This window comes from Halichoerus grypus, chromosome 2 (assembly GCF_964656455.1).
Source record: "Halichoerus grypus chromosome 2, mHalGry1.hap1.1, whole genome shotgun sequence".
Lineage (NCBI taxonomy): Eukaryota > Metazoa > Chordata > Mammalia > Carnivora > Phocidae > Halichoerus > Halichoerus grypus.
Window position 1 is genome coordinate 120,629,501 of NC_135713.1, and position 27,314 is coordinate 120,656,814.

General features: G+C 51.2%; 1 protein-coding gene and 2 long non-coding RNA genes across 6 annotated transcripts in view; 2 read left to right on the forward strand and 1 right to left on the reverse strand.

Moving 5' to 3' along the window:
• Positions 1–27,314, reverse strand: part of CTNNA1 (catenin alpha 1) — a 306,638-nt gene that overhangs the window by 236,815 nt on the left and 42,509 nt on the right. The gene's annotated exons all lie outside the window — the stretch shown is intronic.
• Positions 4,079–6,328, forward strand: LOC118530694 (uncharacterized). The gene is made up of 3 exons (XR_004914775.2): positions 4,079–4,199; positions 5,267–5,319; positions 6,172–6,328. It is a non-coding gene; the product is annotated as an uncharacterized LOC118530694 (long non-coding RNA).
• Positions 9,520–23,893, forward strand: LOC118530642 (uncharacterized). 4 transcript variants are annotated; one of them, XR_013445832.1, is made up of 5 exons: positions 9,520–10,113; positions 13,440–13,666; positions 15,278–15,695; positions 19,546–19,744; positions 23,560–23,893. It is a non-coding gene; the product is annotated as an uncharacterized LOC118530642 (long non-coding RNA). The 4 variants fall into 4 exon arrangements; XR_004914759.2 differs by lacking the exon at positions 23,560–23,893 and having other exon boundaries at positions 9,527–10,113; positions 19,546–21,500; XR_004914758.2 differs by lacking the exon at positions 23,560–23,893 and having other exon boundaries at positions 9,527–10,113; positions 19,549–21,500.

Here is a 27,314-nt window from a genome sequence, read left to right on the forward strand (position 1 = left end):
AGGGAGAAGCAGGCTTCCCGCGGAGCAGGGAGCCCGATGTGGGGCTCGATCCCAGGACCCTGGGATCATGACCCGAGCCGAAGGCAGACGCCCAAAGACTGAGCCACCCAGGCGCACCCCCCACCCCCGATCCCTTTTTAGGCAGAGCTGATCACTCTCCTTCAACTCAGTACTTGACTCTGCAAACAGCTTGATCATGAGCAAGTTACTAATTACTACAGAACATCTTTAAAATGGGGATAATATCGCCCTTGCAGGATTAGGGAGGAACTAGAGATAAATGTGTCCTTTCCCCCTGCCCAAGATTTATTTAGGTATTTGAGAGAGAGAGCGAGAGAGCACACAGAGGAATAGGAAGAAGCAGGCTCCCCACTGAGCAAGGAGCCCAATGTGGGACTCAATCCCAGGACCCTGGGATCATGACCTGAACCAAAGGCAGACGCTTAACCGACCGAGCCACCCAGGTGCCCCGATGAATGTATCTTGAAAACCCAGTATTGTGCCTGACACATGGTCATGGCTCAGAAAATGACAGCTCTTGGAGTGATGATGGCAGTGATCACACATTCTCAGCGGTCAGTTTACACATCTGTCACCTCTAAGAGACTGTGGACCCCTTAAGGACAAGGGCCACAGTTAAGTCAGTTGCTATATCCCTAGCATCATGTCTGGCTCAGAGTAAGCACCCAATAAAGGGTAATAAATGTCAACATTATCATTAGGATACTTAAAATAATACTCACTGGCCTTTGGTAAGGGTTTACAATGTGCCAGGCACTGTTCCAAGCAATTTACCAGGATTATCTCACTTACTATTCACAACAACCCTATATGGTAAGTGTTGTCCCTATTTCACAGATGAGTAAACTGAAACTTACCAGGATAGGACAATTTGCCTAAAGTCACACCGTAAGGAGTGAGAGATGGAGGCAGTTTTTAACAAGGTCAGTCTGTTCCAGAGTTTTGGAGCAACTCCATACCTGACTGCTGAGCATGCTCTACACTGGCTCACAATCCTGTCCACCTGACAACAGGAACTGGCCTTGGTTTACTTATGTAGCCCCTAAACCCTGCACAGATCCTGGCACCAAGCTGGCTCCCCAATGTCTCTCGGATAAGTAGATGAGAAGAGGAGAGGGAAAAGGAGAAAGTCAAGGCCAGATGAGGCCGGAAGAGGGCCAAGGAGAGGGCTGTGTTCTGGCACTCAGGTTCACACACCTTTCCTGGGGTATTCGCCATTCCTACCATCCCAGGTTCCAACCGTTTGAAAGGATGTTCCTTTGAGAACAGACTGAAGCTCAGAAAAATGTGAGCTGGGACTCAGGTGCTCCCTCCTTCCCAGGCAGCCCCTGCCCATACCCAGGATGCCTGGCCCGACTTGCAGGGAGAGGTCTGTGGTATGTGACTGAGCCAGCATCTGGGAGAAGAGGAAACAAAAGTAGACCGTGGCATCTCTGTGCCTCAGAGGGTTAGATTTGGGGGCCATGGAGTCACTCCCACAACCCCCCAACATCCTCCCCCCGCCCCCAGCTCCACATTGAGGGCCTGACCTCGTTCAGCAGGTCATGGCCCAGAGGATGACAACCTTGATGGAGGTGAATCTCTCCTGGGAGTAGGTGGAAGGTCTCTGTTCCTTGTCCCGCCAGTGCTCCTGAGGGGGAAGGCGGGGCCTGCATGCCCATCTGACCTCAGGGCAGGGTCATGGGGACCTTGACCAACACAGTCTTAGCCCAGCCCCGTTTCTTTAAGGCCTGTTGGTGCTAGGGAGGGAAAGGGAAATTTTAATTACATTTCTTCCCTCCATTCAGAGTCTGGACAGCTATTTTGACTGTTTCACTGGAATATTCTTGAATTCTGAGTTTCTTTTTCTCATTATGGTTTGAAAATTAAAATCTCTCTGCCTTGGGCAAGTGAAGGCTGAGTGAGGGATGGCTGCCGCCACCGCACATTTCTTATTTAAGTCAATTTGGAAACACCGACTGCTTTCTCTCAGGGCAGGTGACCAAGAGAAGAGGACAGGGCAGACTCTAGCCTCCCTCCTTTGCACGGCGCTGGCATTAATCGTCCCATTATTCCTGTAGCCCTCACTGACCTGGCCTAATCACAAACTTAATAACACCCTGCGCTTGGAAAGCTCTTGGCCGTGCATTATTTCCAGCTGATCCTCACAACAGCCCCGCAAGGAAGGAAAACAGGTGTTCTTGTCCTTGTTTTTATTAATGACTTAACTGAGGGCCCAGCGCGTTTTACAGAGGAGACAAAGCCCCCACAGTCCTTGGGGAGGGCGCTCAGCGTGAGGGTGGTCAAAGCTGTGTTCCTTCCCTGTCAGGTCTCCAGCTGGGACACGGCTGCCTCTCCTCATTGCCCCCAGAACACTGAACGAGAGACCCACTCAGGAGTGGTGTGATCTAGGGCAGCTCCTGAACCGTTCCCGAGCTTCAACTTCCTTATATTTAAAAGAGGGGTTGACCTAAATCATGCCTAGAGTCATCTTGTAGTGCGTGTGCCCAGACCCCAGGGGGAAAGGAAGACGGTGTTCTCTGTCACTTTGCTCCATTTCTGTGGTTTTGGCTCTCTGTCCTCGGGTGGTGACGGCTCCTCCCCGTGTGAGAACACCCAGCTGTCTTTGCCCCGTTCTTCCTTTCTCTCTGCAGATCTCTCCTTGATTTACTCACAGACTCTCAGGAATATCTGGCGCATGTGGGCTCTTCCAGCCGCGCTCCTCAGCATCCCCTGTGAGAGGGGCCCGGAGGCGGTCCTGTGGTGGGAGGTAGCTCCGGGACCACCTCAAGCCATAGCAGCACAGTTTTCACTGAGCGAATGGGGAGGGGCCTGGGGCCTTCCGAGGTCTGGAACAGGTTCCCTCCCCCAGGGGACACCGGGTCCAGGGATGCCGGTGGGCTGCCTCTCAGGCTGCACTAGCAGTGGCCACTACCCCATCAGCAAAGAGCAGCACCAGCCTTCTAGGGGCACGTGCTCTGGTGGGAAGAAGCGTTTCTCAGGTCACCTTTGCCCCAGGCCCCAGCTCCCTCAAAGACCTGGTAGTTTTCCACATTCTTCTATTCCTTTTTGTGGGACTCCAGAGAACCAGGAGCCCAAGGCACCACATGACCCTAAACCTCTCCAACAACCTCATGTTTTTGTTCCTGGTTTGAAATGACAGCCACTCACCCCCCTCTCCTCCTCCCTGGTGAGTGCAAGCAGAGGGCAGGACTGCTCTCTTGTCACCACCTCGACCCCAAGGGCCACGGAGGGAACTCCAGACCTAACCTGAGCCAGCAGGAGGGACAGCCTGGGCAACCAGGGGCTTCCCAAAGCTGGTGCAGGAAGGAGCGCTGAGGGAGGGAGGACGGAATGAGTATTTTCTGGAGATAAAGGCTTGGGATTGCGACTTAAAACCGAAAAGGAGGCTGTACTGTTGAGGCAGGAAAAATCAGACAGGCCTGGGATCAAATATCAGCTTTACCTCAAGCTGTGAAAATTTAGGCAACCTCTGGAATCCTAAGTGTCCTCCTTTGCTTTCCACAGTGCTGATTATCCCACAGTGGTGTTGCAGGATTTCATGAAATAATCTGCATAAGACACTGACCAAGGCCTTTGGCATATAACTCAGGAAATGGTTGCTATTATTCTTATTATTGGGATCCGTGTTATTGTTGTCGTAGTTGATAGCGAGTTAGAAATGAGGACTGGAGGCAGACTTTCTTGTTTGTAGAGACACTCAGCCATAGCTAGTTGAGGGGAGAAGCACCCTGTGGTCCTGTGAAACCCCAGCCTTACCCTCTGGCGCCATCCTGTTGCCTCACACGCAGACCCCAAGGCTTCTGTTTCCTTGTAGCAGCTCACTTTACACCAGGAACAAGCTGCATCTTGGCAACTTTAGAGTCACAGAAACCGGGCAACCCAGTCCTTCTCGCTGTCAGATAAAGGGGCCCCTGTTTGATTCCCGTCAGTGGCAAGGGATGACGCGCAGGCTGCCACTGAGCACGAGGGCAAGGCCAGAAGGAACAACTGTTGGGCACGTGCCAAGGCCTTCGGAAAAAGCCGAGGTCCCAAGAGAGAACCCAGAGCTGCCCCAGTGGGGACTGCCTTCTGCTTTGTGCCACTCACTCTTTGCTGGTACCCCTCCTTGTTTCTAGTGCCTCCAGCCCCCATCTCTGACAAGGAGGGGAGGACCAAGCCGAGACCTCACTGGGTAGGTAGGTGATATCACAGACACTGGGGTTCCTCTCCTGGGGGAGGTGGTTTGGGGTGGTGGGGTTCGCCCTCCCCCGCCAGGTCTGGGTGCCCACCTATGACTGGAGGGCCAGGAAAACAATCCTAAGATCCTGAGAAGGGAGAGTCCATAGCCTGCAGCTTTACTGCACGCCATCTCCCTGCCCCCATCCCAGTTCCCTGTTTCTTCTTTCTATTCTGGCTTTCTCCTCTCCATCCTCCTTTCACTGCCCCTTCCTCTTTCTCCCCTCCTTCACCATAGGCTGGCTTTGCAAGTTTTCAGCTTCTGTTCCCAGACCCCCCTGTATAAACTGCGAGTCCCTCAGTTTCTCTCGTTCCCTCTCTCCCTCCGATTGCCTCACCCACAAGCAGGGATTCCTGCCTTCTCTGACAGAGGCTTAAAGGAGAGAAAAGCCCCAGGGCTGGGGTAGCTCAGGGTCCTCTGGGCACACGGGGGGCAGGCGCTGGCCTGTGTGGAAGAGGAAAGCATGAATTGGCTCGCAAGAGCATAAAGATGGCACAGACGAATGGAATGCAGTATTGATCGGGCTCTGGGTGACTCACCACCTCAGAGGAGGGAAGCTGGGAGAGTGACGTCATTGTTGGAGCTGCTGCTGAGGCTGGCAGCCACACCGTACCCCTGCCCCGAGACCTTTTCTTGACTTGCTAGTTTCTTTTCTTCTCTCTATCACAGGGTAGGGCTGGGGAAGCAGATTTCACCCTTACCACATTTAGAACCAGGGATTTAATGCATTTAGAATGCAGTTTTCTTAGACTGAGACCTTCCTTCCCACATCCTCACCTCCACTTCCTCTGCTCGTCTTAGTAGATGTACTAAAGCGCACGTGAGTGTTCACTGTCTCACACATGTGTGTACAGCTTACGCGCATGTGTGTGCACATACGCACGCACACTCGCACACACTCCCACCTGCCATCTGCTTCTGTCAGTGGGGGGAATAAGCTGGGCTCCCAAACAGTGCTAAGGTGCTCTAGGGGGCTGCTTCTCTCTGCCAGTGATCTGAAGAACTCCTATGTGTTTTTATCTTTAGGTATCTTAATGCCATGTGCCTCTTGACTTCAGGAGCCACAAAACTGAACCAAAGTAAGCCTAGCATTCGAATAGGCATGTGTGTCCCTGAATATGTACATTTTCAACACCATAATTGCAGGGAAAGTGGGAAGGGAGGAGGTTGGCAGGGGATGGGAATATGTGGAGGAAAATCATTTGAGCAGAGCCACAGACTTTAGAACCTGACTCCAAGAAGAGTGTCATCATCATCCCCCTCTCCCATGCACCTCTAAATTGAATGTATCTTTCCTTCTACATCCTGGGAAGAGAGATTGTTGAATCTTACTTGTTACCTAAGGCCCAAGAATCCAGCTAAGCTGGGGCAGAGGAAGTGTTCCATGTACAAATGTGAATATTAATGTGATGTAAATCACATGCAAATGCATTGAAAGCAAAAATAAATAGCTTGCAGGTCTTGAAAAAGAACAATTAGCCCAAAGTAAAGGCAGAGGAGGATCCACAGCCCATGTCATGGGGTGACTTTCAGGGTCTGGGTGGAGATTGAGGCCGCTGCCGTCCTCTGGACTTGTAACGCATGGAAACGGTTTGTTTTGGCCACAAGCAACCAACTGACAAGTATTTGTCAAATGTCTCCCCTGACAGGTGGCAGAGGTGGATTTTCCATCAAGCTAATGAACCTTAAGCTCCTCATTTGCACAGGCCTCTTCCAAAGCCGTCACCTAATTTTGTGTTCATAATTTTGTATTATTTTTCTTAAAGAGGGCATCCCCAAATTGTGTAAGCTTTAGGATAGACAAAATGTGGGTCCATCTCTGCAATGGAGAGAATAGACTCTGTTCTTAATTGAATTTGCAGCCTCCTTTGAAACCATCTCTATCAGAGATGCCAGTCTGTCCTCATGACCCTATACGCCCCTTCCTCCAGGTGCAAGAGGACCGGATGACCTCCCAGACTGCTCCTGGTTCCAGGACTCCACAACCATCTGCCTTGAGGCTAGTGTAGGAGGAGGACGAAGGTGGCTGCTTTCTTATAAGGGAATGTGGCCCTCCTGCCCAGACCCTGAGAAACCTCAGAGAGCAAGTACCAGATAATAAATAATAACCCCTTACATTTGTAGAGCCTTTGAGAGTTTCTAAAGAGAATCTGTCATTCGATCCTCACAACAACCTTGAGGGAAGGAGGAGACATATTATGGAGATTTGTTGTAGACAAGGAAACTGAGGCTCAGGGAGGTGAAGCTACAAATAATAAGAGCTTAAATTCACAACACTGTTGTACCAGCAAGCTATTATTATTATGTTCATTTAATCTGCACCACAACCCTCGGAGCTAGGTACTAGTATCATCCTTATTTTAGAAATGGAGAAACTGCATAAGAAGGTTAAATAATTTGCCTTAGCGAGACCAAAGAGCAGCAGAGGCAAGATGCAAACTCAGGCAGTCTGGCTGCAGAGTTCATGATCTTGATCACATTACTGCTTGGGATAACTTGTGCATGGTCATGGGCCAGAATTCAAATCTAGATCTGTCTGACCCCGGAGCCTGTTGTTGGCACCATTAGGCACTACCACCACCCTAATGAACCAGGAAACACCAGCACTTGTGGCCAGGGGCCTAGACAGAGAGACAGGGGACTGGTGGGAAGTTGAGGTGATTGATCCAGGGACCAGGGTCTAGTCAGGGAAGGAAGGATGAGTACCAGTGTTCCTCCTAGCTGAAAGCTCGGGGTGGGAGGTAAGCCAGCCATCACCAACCTCAGAAGAGCCTGGAGAAACTTCTTGCCTCCTGGGCCCTCAAGAACCCAAAGTCTTTGGCCATCTCTCCCCACTCCTGCAATTCCCTGACAAATGAGATCAAGATTATGGCCAGAGTGTGTTTGGGGAGATCACCATGGCAACAAAGTAAAGGATGATGGATTAGGGGTGAGGGTGAGTTAGGAGTCAGTTGCAGAAATCCAGGAGAGAAGTGAGGAGGTCCCGAATGAACTAAGGTAGTACCTGGTGTGCAGAAGAGAGCTGCTGCAGGAACAAACAAACGAAGGGTGGGCAGGGTGTCTTCTTCAAATGGCACAGCCTCCATTCAGGCCCCCGTGGAAGAAGAGGGATAAAGAATGTGGGAGGTATGGGGAGCAATAAACAATGAGGCGGGTAGCAGGAACAGCCCCTGGAAGCTGCCAGAAGTGATAACATCCCATCTTCCTGCTCTCTTGAGTCCCCCCAGGCCGTGTGTGTGTGTGTGTGTGGGTGTGTTGAGAAGTGTCAGCCCAGGGCTCTGGGGCCACATCATAGGGAGGTGAGCTATGGGGAGCATCAGGGAAGCGTGATTTAGAGTCTCATTCCCACTGCCCTTCACTGTGCTGCAAGGACAGTTCAATGTAATATATAATTACCGCTGCCCAACAAGGCTGCACTGTACACAGAGCTCCCCACCTTCCTCCCACTCCCTCCTGCCTGCCTTCAGACTATAAATCAGTTTTCAATCCTGAATGCTACCTGTAAATGTTCAAGCACAGGGTCCTCGCCTCATATTCTACATCCCTGGGGGGTGATTCAGGCTCTGAGCAGTCCTCTTCCCCCAGTCCTGATTCTGACATCCATCCTATCCCCTAACTGATGGGAAGAGGAGAACTGGGAAAACTGGAATTGGCTCTAGAGTCTCTGGGGCCCTGGCTTGAGGAATGGAGGTGGGTGGCTCTGTGTCTTGATTCAGCCAGGACTGAGCTGGACAATGTGCAGCTCTGTAAACATGCTCTGGATCAAGTGGGAAGAAGGCATTGAAACTGACCCCTCCTCCCAGAATGGCAATTTTCTCCCAGTCCTGCAGGATATGCCAGAAGGAGGCAGGTGGGCCCCTTCCCTGGAGGGTCTCAAAAAACACAGTGCCCAGGGGCACCTGGGTGGCTCAGTCACTTAAGTGTCCAACTCTTGATTTCAGCTCAGGTCTCGATCTCAGGGTCATGAGATCAAAGCCCACATTGGGCTCTGCACTCAGCACAGAGTCCATTTAAGATTCTCTCCTTCTGGCGCACCTGGGTGGCTCAGTCATTAAGCGTCTGCCTTCGGCTCAGGCCATGATCCCGGGGTCCTGGGATAGAGTCCCACATCAGGCTCCCTGCCCCGCAGGAAGCCTGCTTCTCCCTCTCCCACCCCCTTGCTTGTGTTCCCTCTCTCTCTGTCTCTTTCTCTGTCAAAAAATAAATAAAATATTTAAAAAAAAGATTCTCTCCTTCTGCCCCTCCCCCTACTTGCACACACACACACACACTCTCTCAAAATAAATAAATAAAATCTTTAAAACAAAACAAAACAACAACACAAAAAGCCACAGTGCCCTTACCATGGGCTGACATGGGGTTGAGGAGGCACCAGTCATGGCTTTGCCCTGAGCTGGGATAGAAGTCCCATGGTGTACCTTGGGCGTGATAAAAGGACAAATCAAGAGAGGACAGAGAGAATTTGGATGTGTCCCTTCTCCCCTTCCTGCCCTCTGCTGGGACGATGGCACTAGTCTCGATGCCCCGCCTACATCCACTACTACCCTTCTCACATGCTCCTGCTGGATGGAACTCAGATCATGCCTTTTGTTTCTTGATTAAACCTCTTTGCCGGCTTCCCTCTTCCCTTAGAATACCAAATTCCTTACATGGCTCACAAGACTTTACCTTGCCCATCTTAGTCATATCAACTCACTGGATACCATGCCTCCCCTCAGTGCTTTCTGTTTCTCCACCACTCCTGCCACAGGGCCTTTGCACTGGCAGTTCCTGCAATCTGAAATGCTTTTCCCCTGGGTTCCACTCTTCCCGCTCTGTTCCCATGTCACCAGACTTTGTTAATTACTTCATCTGAAGTAGGTCCCCCTTCCTATCTCAGCACCCTATCTGTTCACTTTATAGTACTAATTATATCTTATGTAATTTGTAATTCTATATTCATCGGCTTGTTCCCTCATTTTCTGTGGGTTTTCCCCACTAGACCGGAATTTCTGCCAGGGCAGGGGTCACAGTGTCTTATCCACCACTGTATTCCAGGTGCTTCGCATAAAGCGTGGCATATAGTAGGCATTAATGAAATACTGTCTGAATAAACTGAACGTATGGGAAGTGCTGCCAGAGGAAGTCTTAGCAGTTGAAGCCGATTCTGCCTACCCTGTGGCGTCCCCACTTACAAACAGCAAACAATCAGATCAGTTCTTTCCCTAGTTCAGACGTGCACTGGCCCTGGGATGGAACCCTCCTCTTTCTCCCAGGGCCTAAGGCGTCTTTCCTCTCATTTGGGAAAACTCTTTCAGCCAGGCCCCTCCAGGGACCATGGGTCAGTGGCCAGGATTCGCCACCTCCCACTCCCCATCAAGGTCCCTGGGTTGCTTCAAAGCATGGCTCAGCCCCAGTGTGCCCGCTGGTGGGGGCAGAGGAGAAGGGCATTGGAAGGAAGAGCGAGTGTGTGGGCTTGGGATTCAAAATGGGGACAGCGAAGGGAGTCTGAGGAGGCGGCTCTTCCACGCATTATAATATCCATAAAGTAAATGCAAATTAACCGAAAGCACCTTCTGAATAAGCAGCTTTTATTGAGGGAGCTGCTCTAATCCCTAAATGGCTTTATTGACCGAGAGGAGCTTCCTAGCGGGGGAGGGGGTGGGAAATGTGCACGCACTGTCAGGAATGGCTCCGCAGCGCCCTTGTCCCAGTGCTTTTAGATTCCAGACATGCTTCTTGTGGCTAATGGAACTTGCAGATCTCTAACCTCGGCTTCTACATTCCGCTCCCCTCCCCCACCGGAGTCTGGGGAGCCTGGCTTCTGCGTCTGCAGGAGGCTGAGGCTGCTAGATGCCGCATCGCTGGCCTGGATGATGAGGGAATCGGGGACGGTAAGCAAGTGAGTGTGGTTACCGTGACACAGCTTGGTGGGCTCTCTGGTGTAACTACCCCTGCGCACGTAAGACGTCCCCGTGCCTGTGTGTAAAGGTGTGTGTGCTGTGTGCACCATCGGGTTTGTGTCCGTTTACCCACACCCCTGGGAACAAGCATCACTGTGTCTGTGTCTTTGCCACTGAATGTGTCTCTCCCTGCCCTGTTCCCAGCACTGTCCCCAAACATTCCTACTCCTCCTCAGGTGGGGGGGGGGGCGGCCTCAGCTGGAGAGTCACACTTTTTCAAGGACTCATGACTTATCAGAATGATAATGAACTGATGACACATGGAGGCCCCTGGGCCCTGGAGAGAAGCCAGAGAAGAACAACTGGGGACACAGTAGAGGTTGGTGGGGTTTGGGGGCTCAAGGACCTCAGAAAGCTCATTCCAGCCCTGTTCAGATTGTAGAGGGTGAGGGGATGGAGACATAGGAGGCCCAGGAGGTGTTGGAAACAGCAATGTTCCCAGCCTGGCCTCCATTCCCTGCTTTCCTCTCTCTCTCTCTCTCTCACCCTCTGAAAGCACTCACCTTGGCAATGGAGCTGGGAAAGGTGAAGCTGGCTATTCTACTGTCCCAGCCTCTGCCTCTCTGGCCCTCACCCAAAGCCAGTCCTGCCCAGAGATGGAGGGAGGGGGCCACTCCTTAGGAGCAGATGTACAGAATTCTGAGATGGGCAGATTCACATAAACACGCCTTAGAGCACAAAAACTGGAAAGCTGTCCCTTGGAGGTGGAGTCGGTCAAGGCTAACTGGCCTCAGGGGTCTTTAATAATGGATTTCGGCCCAGGTGAGTTGTCACTGGGGAAAGGAGAGTCGAGTCCAGAAGCTTGCAGAGCATCTATGCTGGAGGGACCTGGATTACAAAAGCAGGGACTCTTCTCATTGGTCAGAAAAGATAAGTGATACCCCCTCCTAAAGGTTTCATAAAGCCTTCTGGCAGACCTGGGCTTGCAACACAAACGGGGTCATTCCACTGGAAAGTTCCTCCACCCCACTGCCACTGAGAGCAGCCATTTCTCCCTAGGCTGGAGAGATAGAGTCCCCTTAGCATAGCCTGGCACACAGTAAGTGTTCAACAAATATTAGCCATGGTGGATATTCGCATAATCTTCTGGTAGAAAGTCTCTGAGGCTGATCCCTACAGAGAGGGCTGAGCCTGTAGGACCCTGGGTGTCAGGAGGGTGGAGGGCAGTGGAAAGTAGGCATGGTGCCAAGATGCTCAGCTGGAACACCAAGGAGGCAGGGACCTTGGCCTCCACCGTGGCCTCTCATTCCCCTGCCCTGCCTCCCAGGGTCCTCTGTCCTCTGCCTGAGTCCTACAGGGAGTCCTCCCTCTGTCCCAGGCAGGCCCAGTGACCTTTCGCTCAAGTCTGCAAATATATTCTTGGCGAGTCTTGGAAATGAAATTGTGCTCAACATTTGTATAGGGCTTTTCTGCCGCCCAGCCCTTTACAGACATTAGCTAATTAAATGGAGGAGGAACAGGAGAAGGAGGGCTTGGCCTCTGTAGTTGGGATTCTAGGCCCTCCTGACCTGGGCAGCTCTAGTCTCATTCCTCTCTCCTTTCTCTTTAAGGTTGGACTTACTTTATTTTATTTTTTTTAAAGATTTTATTTATTTGACAGAGAGAGACACAGCGAGAGAGGGAACACAAGCAGGGGGAGTGGGAGAGGGAGAAGCAGGCTTCCCGCTGAGCAGGGAGCCCGATGTGGGGCTCAATCCCAGGACCCCGGGACCATGACCTGAGCCGAAGGCAGACGCTTAACGACTGAGCCACCCAGGCGCCCCAAGGTTGGACTTACTTTAAAGAGGAAGCGACTCCTGGGGAGTTGGCCACCAAGGCAAAAAGCAAGGAAGGAGGGAGTTTGGCAGTATGCTGAGTAGGTTAGTGTCTTCCTGAGGGCACTGTGTCCCACTGCTGGCCACATCCAGCAACCGGCTGGGTCTGAAAGTACAGTTATAGATGTGCCATGAATGGGCCAGCCGCCTTCTCCCCCTTTGGAGGAGGGCATGAGGATAGGCGCAGTACTTACAGCCTGAGTAGGCTGTCAAAGATCCTTCCCAGGGGGCTAAGGGACACAGGCACACAGACTTTTGGCCTGGTCTAGGGACAGGGCTGACCACTGAGGCCACCTGGGAGTCACAAAACTGGACCCCAGTTCCTAGCCTAGAGAGATGCGCATAAACCTCTGCCCCTACCCCCCCCCCATGCTCTTCCTGGCCTCGGGGGCTGGAGGGGGACCATCCCAGGATCAGCGGAATTTTTTACACTGCCTGTTCCCCAGTCTCAGCCCCTGCCTGTGAGAGAGCTGCCCTCCACTGGGCAGGAGGTCAATTCCCACAGGGGGAGGAGAAAAGGAGCAGGAGAGAAAGGGAGGGAGGGGGGAGACAGAGACAGAGAGAGACAGAGATATCGATGCTGGACTAGGACTGAGGGGAAAAACCAAGAGAGAAACAGACATCAGTTATAGAAACTGACCTAAGGAAGAAAGAGGCCATATTTCAGACTCGGACTGTAGGAGAGAAGAAGGAAGACTGAAGGAGAAGGAAGAAACAGCTCTACAGGTAACGACAGTGTCAAGATGAAGGATTTCTTGACACATCGAGGGGCAGCCCCATGTAGGAATCCCCCAGGAAGCCTCAGAGAGCTGCCAGAGGCCCCTGGAAGGAGAGCCCCACCACTCCCTCTCTCCCACCCAAGGACAGCATCTGCAGGTGCCCATCTCGGATATGTGGGCTCCTTCAGAGGCAGGCATGCATTCTCCTCCCTGGTCCCATTACTGGACGGCGAGCCTGAAGACTTGGCCCCTCCTCCCAGGTGAGTCTATCCCGCCCCCACCCCCATCCCCACCCCAGGCCTGCTCCTGCCTACCCTGCTCCCATCAGTCCGCCAGGTGCTGACTGGGGAGTCAGCAACTCTGGAGGCCTCACCAAGTCCAGCAGAAGGCCTGACCTCCCCTTACCATCATTATCTGTCTCATAAAAAATAGGCAGTGAACTTCATAAAACCAATTAAGATTTCAGGGCCAGGGTACAGGTGCAAGCAGAAGTCCAAGCAGCTCTGGCGACAGTGGGACCAAGTCCAAGGGCAGAGCAGCCTGGCAGCTCCCTCCCTTCAGGTCCGGCCACAAAGGCTACAGAGCTGCCGTGGATGCGCAGAAGAGGTTCAGGTTAAACCTGAGGAAGGACTGTCTGGTTGGCTGGAAAGGGCAGTGAACACTGGGATGGTTTCTTCCCTTTTGTGATGTGCAGCCCAACAGAGCCTGGTTTCTCCCTCTGCAGCCCTCTCTGGTTTCAGAAAACCTCAAGAGCTTCTCACCAAGTTACCAAGGCAACCGCAGCCCCACAGGATTCACAGTGACAATGGAGAGAAGGCAGAGACTGACAACAGCCCCACATCTCAAGGAGAGCAGGGAGACAGAGGCTTCAGACCAGAGCAAACATCCCCTGCGTCCCTGCTCAAGGAACTGTTTTCCTGCAGTTTGTGAGCTGACACAGCCCAGTCCCAGGTGGGTGAGAAGAGAGCATTAAAGCTTCCCTCACAGTCAGGCGGGAAGGGGCGGGATCTCTCCCACAGCTTCCCACAACGGCAGATTTTGTGGCTCCTGGCCCCACTTTCAAAGGCCAATGGGATTCTCTTCTATAAGCACCTGCACTCTCCATGACGGCCCTGTTGGGAGACAGTGTAGTTAAGGGATCATGACCTCAAGCTGCTTTGGAATCAGAAGTGAGTTTGGCTCTTGGTTTGGTCACTCTCTGAAACCCTGTGACCTTGGGCAAGTCATTTCTCTCTCAGGTTCGATTTCCTTAGCTGAAAATGGGGATAATATGATGGAATTATCAGGATTTAAAAATATCATATATATAATATGCTTGCATAGGGCCTGGCACTGGATCAGCATAAAAAAATTAAAGCTGTTAAAATTTTCTCATTAATATTACTATTTTAATTTTTATTACCGGTAAGTGCATGTCTCATTTACTCATCTGTAAAATAGGGATCACAATTCAATGAGTCATTTGACAATTACACAAGGCAAAGCATGTGAAATGCTTAGACCAATACTTTTCCCATAGAAAGTGCTCATTGAATAGGAGCCGTTGTTTTGATTCCTACATCTCTCTTCTTCCCCCAGGGCCTTAGATTATGTATCGGGGAGCCATTACTGAGCTAGCCCAAACTCGTAGTTCCCTAAGCAGTAGAGACCATGAAAATGAGGCTTCTGGAATCGTAGGGAGTGGGGGGTGGTCATTCCTAACGTCCATGCCAGTGAACGCTAGACTCGCTTCTGGACCAGAAATGACTTTGACTTCTGCGCTCCCTCATTTCTGTCTCGGGAGCCTGAGCTTCTTCAAGCAGGCTGACGTCCAGTTAATGCCTAGCAGCCTGGAGAAAAGGGGTAAAAGGTCATCTAGAATGGAAAAAGGTTTTGTCCCTACACAGAGGGTCAGATGCCAGGCTGAGGGAGGGGACACAAGAGAATGGATGAGAGGACCATGTGGGTGGGGCTACAATGCCTCTTCAAGGCTCCTATCTTTCTTTCTTTGGTCCAGCTGAGGTCTCATTTCTGTGAGGAGTTCTCCAATATGGCTGAGCAGCTGCAGACTGCTCCCCAACTCTCCCCATCTTCCTCCCTGAAAACACCAATAGGCCCCCAGCGGCCAGTCACACACACTTCTGACCTTTGCGACCTATGAATAGGCTAATTTGTGATGCAGCCTTTGTCATGTGGGCCCCTTCCACACATGGTTTCACAGTGTGAATTGCACAGGTGGGTGTCCCAGGGGCTTCCAGGGTGTGTCACAAGCTAAAGGGTGGGCTAAAATTTAAGGCGAAACCTCAGGGAGTGTCCTGGTTGACAGAGCTGGGAGACACAGGGAAAGGGCTCCATGCAAACTACAGAATTTGCTTCTCTGCAGATTTGCAATCAAAGAAGGCCCCATCCCAACCTCTACTGCCCTGGAGAGCTTGAGAGTAAATGCCTCCATGGGAGTGGGCTGGGGCTGGGGTAATCAGGACCCCTAAGACATTGAGGAAAGTGAGGCAGTTCTCATGCTAGACCCAGCCAGGGCCCCCCACACTAACTTTGTCTTTCCCTTTCCCTTACCCCCTTCCTCAGTATTCTGGAAGACCTGTTACTTTAAGGTTCACAGCAACCCCGAGGCCTTGTGGGATGAGGTGGAGCTCCTGCAGAGCCAGACTCTAGGGAGAACCAATGATGCTGGGTTCTGATGTTAGAAACCAGGTCTTGAGGATGACTCAGTCACGGCCTCCCCCAGAATAAACTCACAGACTCGGGCCTGTGTCCTCAACTCTGCTGGCAAGAAAGCCTTTGTCTCCAGCCCAACGATCCCGTCTTCCACACCAGCCACCATGCCCTGGACTCTCTCCTCATTGTTTGGACAGAGAAGATATGGAGGTGCTAGAAGCCAAAGGCCAGGCTTTTCTTCTGGGGCTGCGGAAGCTGTCACCCTCCTTGTGCCCATAAATCAGTGCCCCCACAGGCCCTGTTAACTGGAAAGGAGGAACTCCTGACGGTTGGTGGCTTTGGGATGACTGGGTGGGGGATGAGGAAATCTGAGGGACACAACTGGAAAAAAAAAAGCAGGAGCTGGGCCTTGGGAAGCCACCCCTTCCAGGGTTTCGCTGAGGGCAGAGAAGCCCCCGCTGTGTCAGCTCCAGGTTAGGAATGTGCCACACCCCTGCTCAGCACTCCCTGCCTCACCCCACCTCTATCTGCCTCCTAGATAGGTACAGGAACAGTCACAGAGGACAGTTAGATCTGGAAGAGAAAAAGGTTGTTTTTGTTTTCTCCCCATGAGGAGGAGCCTAGTGGGCAGGACATGGGCAATAGCAACACAGATTAATTGGAAGTCATTCTGAAGGAAATTCAGCTCCCCAAAGATAGCCAAACCAGGGTCAGGTGCTGGGGACTGGTAAGAGGCAAGAGTTATACTGTCCCCATACTGGGACCCACCTGGCCTTGGCCATGGTTCCTGGATGGAGACCTGTCCTACTAGCGGATCTCCTCAAGGCAGAAGTCTGATTCCTTCCAACCCAAGGAGTCTCAGGGACAAGCTAGAAAAGCCTCTTTCTCAAGTCTCTGTCTCTGCCTGCCAGAAAGAGATTGCTTCCAGTTCCCAGAGGGCCTGCCCTACTCACCCTCTGATTGACAGGTGGACAGACAAAATTTCCCGGGTTCTCAAAGTTCAGGCTAAAGACAGCAGCCGAGAATCCTCTCGTTGGGATGACCCAGGAGCGCCCCCTGCTGTCTGATTTGGCTGAGGGCTGGAGGAAGGAAGGAGTATTGAAGCAGATTATAGTTGCCCCAGCAGAAGGGGCCACACTCTATGTTGCCTCTTCTGTACACTGCCAGAGCCTGAATCAGAGCTGGACTTCCTTAGCGGTCTCTCAGGAAGGGAATTACCAGAGAACTGTTGACCAGGGACAAGGACACATGGGGACCCTGCAGCCTGGCCTCAGGGCACAGGCCCAGAGCGCTGAGGAGGCTGTCCAGTTTGCAGGTGTTCCTGGCTTCAGGAGAAAAGTCATGTTCTGTAGCAAAATCAGTCTTCTCCTCTGAGCCTCAAGAGAGAAGACGCTGTACCACACTCAGTGAATCATCTCAGTGAGTATGTGGTAGGGGGGGTCTCTGCCAGCCTTGGGGAGCACAGGAGAGAGCCCATTTCTCCCCAGCAACTCCCCCAGGTGCCAGGGGGACATGTCCAAATTTACCATTGATTATACAGATAACAATAGCTGTTTCCAAAAGGACCTCTGGCTCCATGTCTGCAAGCTCAGGAGAGACTTAAAGACTCTTCAGGTCTCTTGAGCTCCAACATCCTATGAGCCTATAGGATTCTACAGCCCATCCCTAGTGGCTGTCTTCTCTCCCAACCACACACCACTTCCTGCTCCCAGTTCTTCCTTTAATCTGATTTAAACTCCTCTTCCTGGGGTGCCTGGGTGGCTCAGTCAGTTAGGGATCTGCCTTCCTGGGATCAAGCCCATGTCAGGTTCCTTGCTCAGCGGGAAGTCTGCTTCTCCCACTCCCCCTGCTTGTGCTCTATCTAGCTCTCTCTCTCTGTGTCAAATAAATAAAATCTTTAAAAAAAATAAACAACAACAACAAAAAAAACTCCTCTTCCTGCATCCTAAATAGTGGCAGCTAGAAATGTGTGTGGGTGGGGGGGGGCGGGGGGGTTCTTTCAACACTTCCCATTTTCCAGATCAGAGATAGAAAGGTAGGGAAAGAGACAGGACTTGGAGAAATTGGTGGAAGAGGTAGAAGCAAGATTAAGGAATGGAGAGATGATCAAGACCCAGCATATATTTGAAAGAAACCATCAGCCGGGCTGGAGAGGTAGGGAATAAGCCTCAGCATTATTCTATCATTCTCCCTCTAAACACTTCATAGCTGCATCTCTGTGCACATGCAGAATGTAGGTGTGAGTGCACACACACCTACACGCACACCCTTGGATTGTGGGGAAGGCCTGGCTGTGTGGGGGGTTAGAGGGGGCAGCAGTCCTCTCTTGGCCCAGAGAATTCTGCCCCCACCTGCGTAATTATCTTCCCCTCATGCATCCTCCCTACCTCCCGGCCTCCAAGCCTTACAGCACTAGGTCTTTGTGCTTTCAAAACAGCTCCCTTTCTGAGTGCCACCTCCAGGAAGTGCTGAGCGGCTCAAATGGGGGCGGGGGGGGGGATGGAAGGGAGGAGAACCAGTTATCTTCCTTCCAGAGCACCACTCCATCAAACGGTCCTCCTTTACCTCTCCTCCGCCCCACCTCTGATCACTGCCAACAACAGTGCAAAAACAGCCCTCCTCACCCTGAGCAGTGGGCTGCAGGGGTTTGCCTACTTCCCAGGGCAGGAAACAGATGGGGCAGGGAGGGGGGTGTCTGGGGCAGCAGCGTTCTCAGCAAAGCCAATACCCTCTGCCTCCCCCCCCACCTCATTACAGAACAAAAGGGAAAGAAAACCCTCGCAGTTAATCCCTACAGACATTTTGCCCTTTGTAGTCACCCCAGCTTCCCCAAATCCCTATCCAGGCTGCTACCAACCCTGTGCTCCCAAGGTAGCCTTTATTCCCCAGACCTTGGAAAGTCACTCCAGGCTATCTCGCCCTGAAAGACAGATCTGCTCTTGGAATGCAGGGAGACAGTGATGAATTCGCCCACACACTAGCAACCTACTTCTATTAACTCTTATGTCCAAATAATTTCTTTAAATCACCAAGGATGAGGCTGGGGGAGGGGAAGGCAAGTCTGTGATATCAATCTTCAGTGAGGATTCCTTCTTCAAACCCAGCCAGAACCAGGCAGGAGAAAAGCCCTGTACACACACACACACACACACACACACACACACACACACACACACACTCTTGGGCCTTCTGGGGCAAAGCAATGGAAATTGACTTTACCTTCCCACCCTTCCCCCACCACCCCACAGTGCCTCCTCTGACTTAAATTCCTCCCACCCACCCTCCACCTTGGGTCCTTGGAAAAACAACACACACACGGGCTCATGGTAACACTTCCTGGAAATTTCAGGGCTCTGGCTGCCCCTGGGCAGGATGGGGCTGCCCCTTGGGGGCATCCTGACCCCTCAGGCAGACAAGAGAGCATCTATTGTGTGACCAGCATGCTGGGGACCCAAAGGGACAGGACATGAAAAGGATAACTAAGATCTGTACTGTAGTTCCCGGTTTATTCCTTCCTTCTCAAATTACCCTACCTCATGCCCTTATTTTACAGATGAGGAAGTGGAGACCCAGAGGGGTCAATTTGCCAAAGCTAGCCACTAGAAAAGGGACAGATCTGAGTCAAGCACAAGTCTTCCACCTCTATGGCCAGCTTCAGGCATATTATGTCCTGGTAGAAAAGGGGGCCAGGAAGCAGGTGACATTTCAGTTGCTAAGTGTGCCTATCTATCTACCCTTGGCTCTAGAACACAGGATCATCAGCTCAGACCTACCATTCTAGCCCTTGTCCTGCTTATACTGCCTGCCTGTAAGCCAGCCTCCAGCTGGGAAGTTCTAATCTTGGGGATGGGCCAGGTGTGGCTCCAAAGGCAGAGGGAAGGCTGGCATTTCTCCAGGGCCCAGGAGCAGGAGAGGGGATGAGAGCTGGGCAGATGGGCCTGGACAGGCCATGTGGGAGGGCTGGGCTGCGGGAGAAGTATGTGTTCATGTGGCCTGGCAGAAACATGGCTCTGCCCAATTGGTGACTTGAACACTTTCCCTTCATCCATTCTCCCCATGGCTCCCCAAATTGCCTGCTTCAGATGTGATTCTTTCCAAATGGGCATCCCCCCCAATGAAGGGACTGGCATGTGGAGGGATGCTGTGGATTGATCACTAACATCATAGTCTTCTTCCAGCAGCAGCAGCAGGCTGGGGAGCTGGCGGCCCAGACCACAACAGGAGCAGCTTGTGATGTGCTGTTCCAGCAGATTGGAGAGAGTTCCCCATGGCTCAGACCTGAGGCTGAGGAGCCAGGATGGGAAAAGCAAGAAAGAGGAGGCCCCCACGCTCTTGGCCAGCCAGCCAGCTTATTGGTGGCCTGGAATACAGATGCCTGTATGAGCTCTCCCTGCCTGGAAAGAGTAAAGTCAGCATTATCCAGACCTGTGATACTGATGGCTCTTGGGGCTCACTCAGTGTTGGGGTTCCCATTAGAGGTGTTCAACCTGTCTTAGCCCCTGAAGTTCCAAGAAATGAGGAGAAAGTGAGCATGAACCAGCCGCTGGCACTTGCTGGCTCCCTTCATGCCTCTTGATAACAGAGACTCACCTCCTCTCTCAAGTGTTTCACTGAAGGGGTGTGTATGAGGGGGAGAGTATCTTTGCCTCCCAGCAACTTCTGGAGCTGCCAAGAGTTTGTGTTATCTAGTAGGACCAAAAGCATCATGAGATGTCAAGAGGAGCAAGAGAAAAATACTCTGAGATTGGATTCAAGGCATGGCCTCCCGTCTGGGAATATTATCTGGTCACCCTTAAACGAAGGTACTCCAAATAGTTCCTCTGTGGATCAAAGCCACAGAACCCAAACTCCTCAAGAGTGGTTGCAGAAGGAGCAGCAACACAGAACCACAGAATTTTAGAGCTAAACAATCCTCAGGGATTACCTAAATACCTGGCCAAAGGCCCTTACCACCTACTTGGTGATAGAACAAAGTATGGGCTTTTGGATTTTGAAGGGGAAAGCAGGTGATACGGAAGAGAGACTTTCATGCATAGGGGTACTCAATGAATGTTGGATGAGGGCCACTGGTATAGGAATGTGTTTCCAAAGGAGTCCATTGTCCTCTAATGTGAAGAGAGAGAAGGCTAGAGTAGGATTGGAGGGTCTCACCATTTCAACCAAGGTGGTCAGAGGGCATACTACATATGGCATGTCTACCAAAATGGAGGTGGGAAGACAGGTTACAATTAGATGGGCTTCCTAAACTGCCATGAATCATTCTCAGGACACCTCTGAGCCTATCTGGGCCCTGATCTTTGTCTAGACATTTCCTCTCCAGCTGAGGCTGGGAAGCTGGTGCAGACACTCACAACCTCCCTCTTTAGAGTGCTGCCATTAAGGAGCCTGATTAGTAGAACCCCATGCCAGGCAGCTAATGGGTTGGGGACATTAAGCACAAATGGTTTCCCAGACATTGGCATGAGCAGAGAGCTCAGGAAGAAACAAATATTTTAATCTCTAAGAAACAGAAGTGTGGGAGGGAAGGGGGTTCCCTCTGCTTACTCTGCATCTATTGCTCTCCCAGCCTCCACCTGCAACAGTTTCTGCAATTCTCAGGTCTAGGGATTCCCTGTCCAAGGAGGGAGGGCCCGTGGCAGGGGGAGGACAGATCTTCACTCACCCAGACACGTGGCAGTGGAAGAGATTCTCAAAGATTTACAGGGAGGGAGATTCCTGGGTCTGAGTTGGCTATAACCCTAATGGTCAGGAAAGCTTGAGTTAATCTTGTGATAAGTCACAATTTCTCTGTGGTTGAAGAATGGGGGGAAATGACTAGAGTGGGATATCAGGGAGGGGATGCCTTTAGACCCAAAGTAGTTGCTCTAGGCCAGTGGTTCTCCCAACGTGGGTGGGACCAGTAGCATCAGTATCATCTGAGAACTTGCTATAAATGTAAATTCTCGGGGCGCCTGGGTGGCTCAGTCGTTAGGCGTCTGCCTTCGGCTCAGGTCATGATCCCAGGGTCCTGGGATCGAGTCCCGCATCGGGCTCCCTGCTCAGCGGGGAGCCTGCTTCTCCCTCTCCCGCTCCCCCTGCTTGTGTTCCCTCTCTCGCTGTGTCTCTCTCTGTCAAATAAATAAATAAAATCTTAAAAAAAAAAAATTGTAAATTCTCAGGCTCTACCCCAGGTCTACCAAGTCTGTCAACTCTGGATGCGACAATTTATAATCTTGTTTTAACAAGCCCTCCAAGTGGTCCCAGTGCGTGTTGAAGTTTGAGAACCACTGCTCGTGGCTCTACCTCAGAAAGAAGGGGAATGTCAAGACAAAGAAGAATTAGCAGAGGATGCAACAAGCAGCCTCATTCAAAGGAAAAAAAAATGATAACTTTCCCAATGTGGAAATCCAAAGCCAGGCCTCCTCTGATCCTCTCAGTCTGTAAATGTCAGAGCAATGGCTAAGTGGCCCTACACAGAGGAGAAGATAACTAACCCTGACCCTTTACATTTTGTTGAGGGCAGAAAAGGATAATGGAATGATCATTTCAGGTAATATATCTCCTAGTCAACTCCTCTGAGCTACCTTTTCCTCCAGCTGGGCCCCCTCGAGACTCCCATCCCTCCCCGCCAGCTCCTTAGCCCTCTGGCCACCCCATTCATCTTCTGGCTTTTCTCCTCATCCTGTGAATGAGAACTGGGTCCAGATAGTTTCTTAAGCATACCAGTAGTGAGACCCTACCCCCAGGGAGTAAGACAAAGAAGCCCACCATAACCTACAACTATAACCTATAATGGGGCAGCCTTTCTTCATACGCTCCCCTCTGTCCCCACCCAGGCCACACCATAAAGACAAAGAGGAGCTAGTCTTTCCATGACCTTTTATGCCCTACCTGAATGGTCATACTTGCAAAGAAAAAAAAAGACAAAATTGAGGCTCCTAACCAACTGTAAGTTTCCTAAGGGCCAGATCTGGTATATAGCTTATTGTCCTTTTGTATCTTCCATACTAGATACCTAACACACTAGATGCCTAATGAATATTGGATAAATTGAACTGAAGGAAGTGCCCAGAAGCAAGACACTAATGAGTCTCTGCTTCTAAAGTGGAAACACAACAGAGATAGAGAAATGGGTCCTCTCTGAAATGATTAGGAAAGAAGCCCTGTCCTGGCACCTCTGCGCCCAGGCACTGCCGTCTTCATCCATTCATCCTTCAGCAAGCATGTATAGCACACCTGCTATATGTGAACCCTAGATCTATGTTCTAGTGGGGAGAAACAGATATAAAGTAAGTAAACGTGTAATATTTCAGGTGGTACTAATTGCCTTGGGAGAAACAAAGTAGTGTAAAGGGGCTACGGACAGTGGGACTAGGGGTCAAGAAAAGCCACTGTGAGGAAGTAGCATTTGCGCAGATACCTGAAGGGAGTAAAGGAGCTAGACTGGCAGCTATCTGGGGGAAGAGTGCTCCAGGCAGAGGGAACAGCAACAGCAAAAGCCCTGAGGTGGGGGCATCTTGCAAGGAGTCCAGCATGGCTGCAGTGGAGTGAGCGAGGGGGAGTGAGGCAGGAGAGGAGGTCAGAAAGAAATTGGTGCTCAAGTTACCTAGGGCCTCGTAGACCCTAATAAGGATTTTAGATTTCATTCTGAGTGAGAAAGAAGTCATCAGAAAGTTGTGCACAGAAGGAGTGACATGTTTTCATTATACAGGACTACTTTGCTACTGGTTGTTTGTTTGTTTTTAAGAAAGGGAGACAGGGGGAGGGGCAGAGGGAGAGGAAGAGAGAGAATCCTAAGCAGGCTCCACACCCCGCATGGAGCCCAAAGCAGGGCTCAGTCACAACCCTGACATTATGACCAGAGCCGAAATCAAAAGTCAGATGCTCAACCGACTGAACCTCCCAGGTGCCCCTTGGCTGCCGTTTTGAGAACAACCTGCAGGGGATAGAGCAGAAGCAGGGAAACCATTGAGGAAGCTATGGCAGAGCCTACTCATTTTCCCCCAAAATTCATCCTCTGTTTCCACATTTTAGCTGGGCACAAGGCTGCTCAGAAAGAGGACTCCATTTCCCAACCTCTCATGTAGCTAAGTGTGGCCATGTGACAAAATGCTGGTTGATGGTGTGTGAGCAGAGGGATAGATGCAACTTTCAGGTCATGTTTTTAAAGGTATAGGCATGCCCTCTACTTCTTCCTTCTCCCCTTTCCACAGGCTAAAATCTCATGGACAGAACAGTGGCAACTGGACCAGCTATCTTAGGCCACAAGATGGAAGTCACATGATGAAGATGACAGAGCCCCAAGCCCTGAGAAGCTAGGGTCCCTGACCATGTGGAATGACTGTTAGCAACACGAATGCTTATGCACAGGTTCACAGTCAAGAAGAAGCAATCTTCGGGGCGCCTGGGTGGCTCAGATGGTTAAGCGTCTGCCTTCAGCTCAGGTCATGATCGAGCCCCGCATCGTGCTCCCCTGCTCAGCAGGAAGTCTGCTTCTCCCTCTCCCACTCCCCCTGCTTGTGTTCCCTCTGTCTCTGTCTCTGTCAAATAAATAAATAAAATCTTAAAAAAAAGAAGAAGAAGAAGCAATCTTCTATCCTGTATAAAACCCTGTGTTTTGGAGACTCTGATACAGCAGCCTAATCTAGACGGTAACCAATTCAGAGGAAATCACAATGGCCGAGGCAAATAATGATGGTGGCTCCGATGAGGGTAGGAGTGGTGTAACTAGAGATTCTGGACCTAATGTAAAGGTAGAACTTACACCATTTCTGAGGAATTGGATCAGGGGGCATTCAAGAAAGAGAAAAGCCAGGAATGACTTTGAAGTTTGGGGACTGGTAGAATAGAGTTGCATTTATCACAAGGGAGAAGACAGGGGGCAGGGGGGCAGGGAGTTTGAGAGGTGCCTGAGTGACATTTACATGGAGATGTCAAGTGGCAGCTGGATGTGAGTCTAAATTCAGGAAAGATGTAGGGGCTGACTAAATCTGTTTGGAATTCATCAACATGCAGCTGGCTTTAATGCCTTGAGATGTGATTATGTAGGGAGTGAGAGTGGGTAAAGAAGAGTAGGGGTGTGATGACAGTCAGTCCCAGGCCATCCCAGAGATGAGGAAGATGAGGTGGAGCCAGCACAGGAGACTATGGAGGTGGGAGGACGGAGAGAGGGGTGTCTTGGAAGCCAAATGAAGAGGGTGTTTTAGGAAGGAACGAGCATGGGGTGCCTGGGTGGCTCAGTCGGTTAAGTGTCTGCGTTCAGCTCAGGTCATGATCCCAGGGTCCTGGGATCGAGCCCCGCATTGGGCTCCTTGCTCAGCGGGAACCCGCTTCTCCCTCTGCTTGTGCTCTCTGTGTCAAATAAATAAAATCTTTAAAAAAAAAAAAAAAAAAAGGGAAGGAACAAGCAACCATCCGTGTCAATGTGGCTCCAGGATGACTAAGAGATGACCATGACTGCTGAAACTGGCAACAGGGAAGTCACAGGTGACAAAGACAAGAGAATTTTCAGAGGAGCACTGAGGACGAGACAGAAGAAGAGCAGAAGTCAAGATACCTCTGAATTCCTGGCACGCAGAAATCATCCCAGCAACCTAACTTCCACCCTTCCTATCACAGTTGCCAGCATGCTAAAGGACACGAGGGCCCCCGGCAACTGAACCTTACCCAGCTCCTCCTCCCCGCGTGTCTGAACGACCAGACCCTGCCCCATCTCATCTCGCAGAGTTCCCAGGCTCTGGGGCCCGGGGCTCCCTACAGCTCTGCCTCTGCCCTGCTGGCTCCCAAGGCCGCTGTCAAGGACTGCCTGGGCAGGCTAGGCAGCCAGGCCTAACTCTCCTGGATTAGAATAGTGCTGCTGCTAAAGATGTTTGGCCCCTGTGGAATAGCAACCTGGGAAATCCTGATACTTCTAATTTTCCCTCTCAGTGCTTTCCCGGATGCAGTTTCCCAGCCAGAGCCTGTGCTCCAACCCTGGTCTCTGGCTGCCTGCTCACCAGGGAGAATTATGACAGGGTCCCGGATGCCACTCCAGAGAGCCTAATCAGTTAGCTGAAGCCATCTCTTGGCCATTATTACAGCATCATCGTATTAACACAGGCGCCGACTTTGGGGCAGGTAGCACGGGGTGCTGTGAGGAAGGGGTGGGGGCGGCAGACCAGCTCCACAGAGCCCACAGTGAACATCGCTAGTGGTGTGATCAGAAAACTGATGGCTAGGAGAAAGAAGGCCTCCCAGGAGAGCTCTGGAATTTCCAGCAGATATACAACTCAATCATCCACTCTTGCCTGACAAGGAGACTTCCTGGTGTTCTTCTCTCTAGGGGAGAGAGCCTCAGCAGGCAGAACTCTGGACACTGCCCCACGGCCTGGCATCCCCAGACCCAGGCGGGACCTGGTCAAATCCCAGACCTAGCTCTCCTCTGCCCCAGCAGCCTCAAGTCCTGGCCTCTTGCGCTGCAAAATGCTCAGCCCCTAACGGTCCTATCTCCCAGGTCTGGAGACTCCACCTCATTGCCCCAACAGGCCTCCATTCTCTACGGCAGGGAGTTGTGGTGCCTCAGGGTCTTGGAGGAGAGCCAGTGGGTTGCCTTGGGTAAAGGGCACTGGGACTGACTGGACCATGGCTTCTGCTACAGAGGATGAAGACAGAAACCAGCATTGATAAGGCCCTGCTACATAGGAGATCAATATAAAGTCCTTTTTTTAAATGTAAAATATATATAACATAAAATTTACCATTTTTATGTGTGCAGTTCTGCGGCATTTAGTGCATTTGTATTGTACAACCGTCACCACCATCCCTCTCCAGAACTTTTCCATCTTACCCAACTAAAATTCTATACCCATTAAACACTAACTCCCCTCAACGTAGGGTCTTGCACCTTTATCTCTGGTAATCCTTATTGTGGAATAGGAATTATCCCCATTTTTACCAGTGAGGACACTGAGGAAAAGTAATGCTGCTTTTCCTAAGGAGAGACAGGCAGGAAGAGGATTTGAATCCCAGTCTGCTCAGTCCCAAAGCTTGTGCTCTCTATGCTTCCCCACCCTGAGCTGTCCAGTATGGGCATGACATCACTGAGTGATGTCACTGGTGACTAGTAACTTCACACAGGATGTCGCACGCCGAACTATGGCTGGCAGCGGGAGCACTTCTAGCCCAGTGTGCTTTGTACTTCTCAAGAAGGATTCCCAAAGCAAGGCCAGGCACTATTAATTAGTCTTATGATGAGCTCACAGCACCCAGGGTCTCTGACACACCCTTCTTTAAAAAAATTTTTTTAAAGATTTTTATATATTTATTTATTTGAGAGAGAGAGAGTGCACAAACGGGGGGGGGAGCACAGGGAGAAGCAGACCCCCTGCTGAGCAGGGAGCATGACGTGGGGCTCGATCCCAGGGCCCTGAAATCAGGACCTGAGCTGAAGGCAGACGCTTAACCGACTGAGCCACCCAGGCGCCCCCACACCCTTCTTTAAATTGGTAGCTCTCTCCAAAGTGACTGCATTCATTCCCAGGGTATTGGGCCTCTGACACTCCTCAGGGGCTTCCCCTCTGCAGTATGAAATAATGAAAGGAGCACCGGCTATGGGTTCAGATGGGCTTGGATTGGGATTCTGCCTCTGTTACTCTGTAACCATTTGAGTCTAACTCTTATGGACAAAGAGACCCCCTGGTGTTAGCTCCAGCATAGAAAGTTCATGTCAGCATGCTAGGGCCTCTCCAGAGACTCCAGAAGAAGGCACTAAAGCAGGGCACGAATCTAGATTCGAGACTCCTCAGCAGCTGGACGTCCTGGCTCTTCCTTGTCAGGTCCCACCCACACTTAGTGATTCAGCCATACTGGGCAGGTCAGCTTCTCTTCCAGGCTCTGGACGCTTCTGGGGAACTTTATGCTTTAGGCAGAGGTTTCTAAGACACAGAATTTGATTGGCCTAGCTTGTCTTTTTTCCACCAGGCCACAAATT